Raw genomic sequence first — 8,052 nt, 5'->3', positions numbered from 1 at the left:
TTAATTTAATTTATTTTTATTTAATTGAAATTTTGAAAAAAAAATAAATTAGGGACGAGATTGAAAATAATATTGAAAAAAAGTTGTGAAAATTTGAGTTCAGGGATATTTTTCAAAGAAAAATTAGAATAGATAGGTCAAAGTGCAAAAAAAAAAATTTGGCCATGTAGTACTGCCCAATCAGCAGTCTCGATAAACCGGAGCGCGCTGCGCAACAAGACACACTGACACGGGTGCCACGCAGGAGGTTACACTGGCGATCCGCGTGCCCCACGATCAGATGGCCCAAAATCGATCACGCATGTAACACCCGAAAAATTTATAAAAAAATGTCACGTCAGCAGCCACGTCAGCAGACCCAGTCAGCAGTCCTGGCCAACCAGGACCTGCCACGTGGCAAAACTACGTCGACCGAGAACGGGCCACGTTGGCGGTCCGCGTACGCGCGATCGGACGGCCAAGATCAAGCGTGCGCACGGACGGCCCAGATGCAATCGCACGGACGGTCCAGATTCAATCAAAAACGAACGGACCAAATTAAATCAAAATGGACGGCTGAGATCAAAAGGCAAAAGGGTATAAATAGAACCCCCACACCTGACCACAAAAACCCTAGCCGCCTGCCCTCGCCGGAGAAGACGAACCAGACGCGGAGCCGCCGTGTTGGAATTGCGATATTGGCCAAAAAGGGGCCCTGGGCCTAATTTGGGATTTTTCGGAACATGTGCAGGTACCAGTAGTGCGTTTCAGTTCCACGGAAAAAATTCAGGAAAAATTAGGGACAGCCTGTAGGCGCACTGTGAAGCCGTGTTCGGACCCCGAAACGAGTAAGGACCCCTCACCCTATTTCCTATCACGGTATTAAAGTTCAATAATGATAAAACGGTATTTCTTGAATCAACAAATGTGTGAAATTGCTTACGGTCGCTAATGGAGCCCGAGTCTAGTATGTTTGTCGGTTAATTGTTATTTGTCCTATTTTACAGTTTTAAATGCAGTATGAGGTTTGATGTTTTCATTTTATAGTTTCGTGTGCATATTTTACTGTTTTATTGATTACGGATTGAATGACTGGGATATTGATGCTGTATGTTGTCTGTTTGGCATAAATTACTGTTTTGCTTGTTTGTATGTGGATTGATGATGCTGACTGAGGAAAAAGAGAATGAAAGATTATGCAAATGGGTAATTGTATAATGTGGTCAGCCTGACTAGATATCCTGAGAGATGGTGGACGGACCGGGTCCGTAGGGAACCCTACCGGGATTGTGGTCTCTCATACCGGACGGGGTATGGAGATCTTATGTGTTTTGGCGCCCATACCAGACGGGGTATGGGGACGGCCCATTTCACCCTCACACCGGACGGGGTAATGGGGTTTATAGTTTTGGCGCCCATACCGGACAGGGTATGGGGACAGCCCTGGAATCTGATTTCAAGTGTTAAGGGTTAACGGGTAGCGGGACCCCTATGGATCCCCATGGATACTAGTGGGCTGGTAAATGAGAAAAATATGTTGTGTAATGATTGAATTACAAAAGGCGTGATAAGTATTATGTTATACAGTTTATATAATTTCATGATGATGATAATGTTATTGCTTTCGTATATTGTTTTATGAATTTCATCGAGGTAAGTGGATGGTAAATGATTTATTATGGATAAAATGATTTGTTGTAAATTATGCTCCATTGGTCTTTTTGTGTTTTCTACCCACCTTTACCTCCGTGACGGTGAGATATCGTGATGTCTTTATTGGGCTAGTGTAGCTCATTCCTCATTTAATCATTTCATATCAGGAAGACATTGTTCCCGAGCCCGTTCCGCAGGAAGACGACGAAGGGGACGCCTAAAGGCTCCATAGTCATATTCATAGCTTTTACTTTCGAGTTTCTTTTAGTTAGTTTGATGTTTTATATTTTGAGCACGTTTTTGGTTTTAGTGTAAGGGATGTTTAATCAAAATTTTGACTTCGCTTCCGCATTTGATATTTTTAATACATATTTCATTTTAAATTTCCGGGGCCGTTACAACGCGCGTGTAGACGGCCTAGATTTGTTTCTCTCTTAGGCATGATCGAACGATCAATATCAATCGTGATAAACAGTCCAGATTCGTTTTTTCTTTAAGCACGATCGAACGGACGAGATCGATCGCAATTGATGGTCCAGATCAATGCAAGATGGGTATAAAAATTTCGGATCACATGGGAACCCAAACCCTAACCACCAGCCCTTGTCGGAGAAGAAAAACTAGACACATGAGAATGAGACCGACCGTCGCCGCACCAGAGCTACTGTCAGCCGTTAAAAAATGTAAAAATTCTCCCTACCCGTTCAGAATTTGATTCCGAGCACCCATGTAGCCAAATTAGAGTAAGAGGGACAACGGGTGAGCCAGAAACTACAGGCAAAGCCCGGTGGAGCCGCTGCGACCGAAACCCCAAAAATCCCTCTATGAGCCCCTTCTTGATTTTTGTTTCACGTGATTTTTTTATCATTGTGTTTACTGTCCTTTTCTGTGCAGATTAGCCAAAGAAAGAACCTCAGTAGCAAAGGAGGACCGACAAAGCCACCGCACCTAGAGGTTTCCCCTGCCAATAAGTTCAATTTTTTGTGATTTTCTAGCCAATCGAGGGCCTTAACATATTTTTTTGCAGGGATACGACCAAAATTGGCCAAAATTGGCTAGGCCGAGGTGAACCACCACGGTGGGCGGCGGAGCCGGCACCAAAGCACGGCACCGGCGCTGTGTCGGAATCCCAAAATTGACCAGAATGGGTTTTGGACACCTATCTTGAATTTTTGTGATATTTTTAAATATGTGATGAGTGTTTTGGATTTTACATAAAAAATTTAAGAAATCCGGTACCCGATAGGAGGCGTAGTCTACAGCTTGACGTTTCAGAATACCAAGCCGAGTAAGAATCCCTCACCATATTCTCTGTTACGGTAAATTGAAGCTTAATGATGTATAATTTTGTGTTCTTATGAAAAATTAGAAAATTCTAAAAATAATTACAGGTTACTAGTCGAGTTAGAACCGGTTAGTTCACAATTGTTTTGATTTCCTGTTTATTTTCCTGTATTGTCTTACTTACTTGATTTTTATATGGTACATGTTCTTAATTTATAGTTCAATGGTCTTATCAACTTATCTGGTTATTTTGGTTATATATCGTCGGCATGAATGTAGTTTAATTAATCTATAAATGTGATATGAGATATTGGTATGCGTTTGTTGGTTGTTTATTAATAAAAATATGTATGTGAAAAACTTGTTAGTTATCTAGGGAAAGGGTGGACTGGCCCGGCACATAGAAAACCATACCATGAACGTTACCTTAATCAAACGAGGTTGAGAAGTCCCTTACCAAAAAGGTTTGGGAGATATGGTTCACCCTCATACTAAATGGGGTATCAATGCGATAGAATATTTAGTGCCCGCTACCGGACGAGATATGGAGACGACTGGTTAATTATAAAATTAAATATTGGGTTCACGAGTAGGAAAAACATCTCTATGGACCCCCAGGGGTACCAGTAAACAGGTAAAAAAGAAAAATTATTGTTTCTTGTTCTCTTATGCGTGAAAGTAAAAAGTGGTATGGATATGGGCCTTCATAAGTTGTTTTTAAAAAACTCGATACGGTAGGTATCAAATAAACTTCTTCAAATTTAAAGGTATTTAAATAAAGTAAGGGCTCTATTAGTTATTTTTCTTCTTTTTACCAATCTTCAGTTTTCCGTATTTGTGATTAGTGTGATATTTTTACTAGACTAGTGTAGCTTATCCTTTCATTAACAATTTCATATCAAGATGACTAGAATTCAGATCCCAATCAGTAAGAGAATTATGAGTTTGTCATTGTGTTTATCGATCATATCCTGATCTATTCAAATAGTAAAGAAGAATAGGCTCACCACCTGACTTAAGTTTTATAGGTTCTTAAGGAGAATAAACTGTATGCAAAATTGAGCAAGTATGGATTCTTGCTCAAGTAAACTACCTTTCTAAGACACATCATATCAAGAGATGGAGTATTAGTGAATCCCAAAAAAGTTGAGGTGGTGATTAGATGGGAGAAATTGACCCCGGTTAAGGAGATTCGTAACTTTCTGAGAATGACAGATTATTACCACAAGTTTGTAGAATAATTTTTCAGTCTAGCCGCTCTTTTGACCTGGCTCAGAAAGAGGAACGTTAAGTTTGAATGAAACGAGAATTGCGAAAAGAGTTTTAGATAACTCAAGAAGCGGTTGACTACCACACTCGTGTTGGCTTTTACCGAGTGGGATAGGTGGATATACAATGTACAGTGATGCTTCCTACCTAGGGTTAGATCATATTTTGATGTAGCATGATAAGGTCATAGTTTATGGGTCCAAGCAATTGAAAAATGAGAAAAATTACCCCACCCATGACTTAAAACTTGCGGTCATAATCCACGCCTTGATGACCTAACGTCACTACCTATGTAGGGAGACTTTTGAGATTTTTACTGATTATAAGAGCTTGAAGCACATATTCACTCAGAATGATTTAAACATGCGTCAGAGGTGTTGGATAAAGCTCCTCAAGAATTATGATTATAATATTTTATATCACCCGGGCAAAGGCAATGTAATAGCTGATGCGCTCAGCAGAAAAAGTATAGGTATGTTAGCTCACCTAATAGTTTCTGAATGCAAGGTAATAGGGACCACACAACATATACGACTTCAGGACTTGAAGAGAGTTACATATTTGACCCACCTGATTGTCCAACCAGAATTGATCTAGATAATAAAAGAAGCCTAATTAACCGATTTTACCATAAACGCCCTCAAGAAAGATGCAAAACAGGGAGTTCATCATGAATTTTGAGTTTTTATCGATGGATTGCTCAGGTTTCAAGATAGGGTATATGTTCCAGATGACAGTGAACTAAAAATGAACATCATGACAAAGGCTCACAGCTCAAAGTTCGTCATACATCCCTAAAGTACTAAAATATATTAAAGTATGTGGCCCCAAATTTTAGTGCAGCGAGATAAAAAGAGAGGTAACCGACTTTACTTCCAAGTGTTTAATATGTAAACAAGTTAAGGTATAACATTAATGCCCAGACGGAATACTTCAGGTATTACCGATTTCGGAGTAGAAGTGGGAACATATCGTAATGGATTTCATAACAGGCTTACCTAAGGTACGCTCAGGACATGATGTCATTTAGATAATTATCAACCGGCTCACAAAATCTTCTCACTTCTTGGCTATTAAGATGACCGACCCCTTGAACAAGCTAACAAGAATGTATATCTGAGAGATAGTTAGGTTACATAGAGTTCCAGTATCAGTAGTATCCGAAAAAGTTCCCAAGTTCACATCTCGATTTTGGTTTAGTTTTCAGCAAGTCATGAGAATGAAACTGTCTCTTAGCACCGCATTGCACTATCAAATCGATGGACAATCAGAGAGGATGATTTGCATACTAGAGGATATACTCCAAACTTGTGTTTTAGATTTCATGGGCCATTGAGATGATCACCTACCTTTGATAGAGTTCGCCTACAATAACAACTATCAAGCAAGTATCGGCATGGCTTCCTCCAAAACATTATATGACTGCCTATGCAGATCGTTGATATGTTGGAAAGAGATGGATGATAGAAAATTGTTCAGCTCAGATATTGTGGAGGAGACTACAGCCAAGATAGTTAAGATCATGAAGCACATCCATACAGCTCAAAGCAGACAAAAAAGTTATGCGAATACCCAAATGAGAGATTTAGAATTTGAGAAAGGTGAGCAAGTGTTTCTTAATGTCACTTCTTTCAAGGGGATTAGTAGGTTTGGCAAGAGAAAAAAATTAATTCCTAGTTCATCGGACTATTCGATATCTTAGACCTGATTGGTGTGACCGCCTACAGACTAGCACTACCTCTAGAGCTATCCAGGGTTCAAAATGTGTTCTACGTATCTATGCTACACAAATACAACTCGGACCCTTCACACATCCTGTTTCACGAGCCCTTTTTCCTACAGGAGGATTTATCCTATGAGGAGGTATCGATTGGTATTGTAGATCATAATAGTAGAGTATTCTGCAACCAAAAAATTCCATTCTTCAAGGTCCAATGGCAGAATCATATGCAGGAAAATGCCACTTGGGAACTGAAATCAAGTTTTAGGGCCCAGTACCCTCAGTTGTTCGACTGAATGGGAGAATGACCAATTTGAAGGACCAAATTTTTCTAAAAGGAGAGAGTTGTAATAGTTAGGACCAAAAAACGACCCAAGATGTTTTTAAATTATTTATTAAAGAAATTATTTAATTTATTTTATTTTTTTAATTAAAATTTTAAAAAATAAATAAATTATGGATGAGATTGAAAATAATTTTGATAAAAATAGGTAAAAATTTGAGTTCGAAATGTATTTTTGAAAGAAAAATTAGAACTGAGGGGGTCAAAGTGTAAAAAAGAAAAGTTCGACCACGTAGGACCACTCGGTCAGCAGACTCGACAAACCGGAGTACGCCGTGTGGCAAGGCACGCTGATGTGGATGCCACGCGGGAGATCACCTTGGCGATCCGCATGCCCCGTGATCGGACAGCCCAAGATCGATCTCACGTGCTTGGACGGCCTAGATTGGTTTATCCCTTAGGTGTGATTGGACGATTGAGATCAATCGCGATGAACGATCTAGGTTTATTTCCTCCTTATGTGCGATTGGATGGACGAGATCGATTGCGATGAACGGCTCAGATTAATGTGGGCTGGGTATAAAAACTTCGCATCGTACGAAAATCAGAACTCTAACTGTCAGCCTCTACCGAAAAAGAAGAACCAGATGTCGGATAAGGAGGCTGACCGTCGCTGCATCGGAGCCACTACCGACCATCAAAAAAGGTAAAAACTCTCCATACCCGCTCGAAATTCAATTCTGAGCATCCCTGTGGCCAAATTGGAATAAGAGAGATGGTGGGTGAGCCAAAAATCATGGGCAAAGTCCGACAGAGCTGCTGCGGCCAAAGCCCCAAAAATTCATTCGATGAGCCCCTTCCCTATTCTCATTTCACGTTATTTTTTTATTATTGTATTCACCATCCTTTTCTATGCACGTTAGCTGAAGAAAGAACTTCAGCCACGAAGGAGGACCGAAAGAGCCGCCGCACCCAGAGGTTCCCCACCGGTAGGTTCAGTTTTTTGTGATTTCTTGGCTAACTGAGGCCCCTAACATTTTTTTCTATAGGGATACAGCCAAAATCGGCCAAAACTAGCCAAAACTGGTCAAAACTAGCCAAAATCAGTCAGGCCGAGACGAACTGCTGCCATGAGCGACGGTGCCGTGTCGAAACCCTAAAATTTTTCGAAATGGGTTTTGGACACTAATCTTGAATTTTTGGGATATTTTTATATATGTGGCGAGTGTTTTGGATTCCATAGGAAAAATTCAGAAAATTCGGTATCCAATAAGAGGCGTAGTAGACAGCTCGATGTTTTGGAACACCAATTTAGGTAAGGATCTCTCATTCTACTCTCTGTTACGGTAAATTGAGGCTTAACGATGTATAATTTTGTGTTCTTATGAAAAATTAAAAAAATTTAAAAATAATTACATGTTGCCAATAAAATAATGGCTCTATTAGTTATTTTTCTTATTTTTACTAATCTTCAATTTTCCGTATTTATGATTAATGTGATATTCTTACTAAGGTAGTATAGTTTATTTTTTCATTAATAATTTCATATCAAGAGGATTAGAATTCAGATCCTGATCAGTAAAAAAGTTGTTAATAGTTCGTCATCGGACTCCCTTCAAGTACTAATGAAGGTTGTTTTAGAGTATTTTTATATTCGCTCTTTGTTTTATTTCTTTAATTACCGTTTATCTTTCAGAATGAACATTTCCATAGTTTTATCGAGCATTTTAAATTATTATGTAAAGAATGTAAACTCTAACTTTATTAATCGCTTCCGCATTTAATTTATGAATTTATTTTTATTTAAATTCTGGAATTTCACATATAGTGATAATTTGTGCTAAACAAATTGAGGAATGAGTAA

This window comes from Carica papaya, chromosome 9 (assembly GCF_054855325.1).
Source record: "Carica papaya isolate Zhongbai chromosome 9, ASM5485532v1, whole genome shotgun sequence".
Taxonomy (NCBI): domain Eukaryota; kingdom Viridiplantae; phylum Streptophyta; class Magnoliopsida; order Brassicales; family Caricaceae; genus Carica; species Carica papaya.
Note: the sequence above shows the minus strand (reverse complement) of the source record.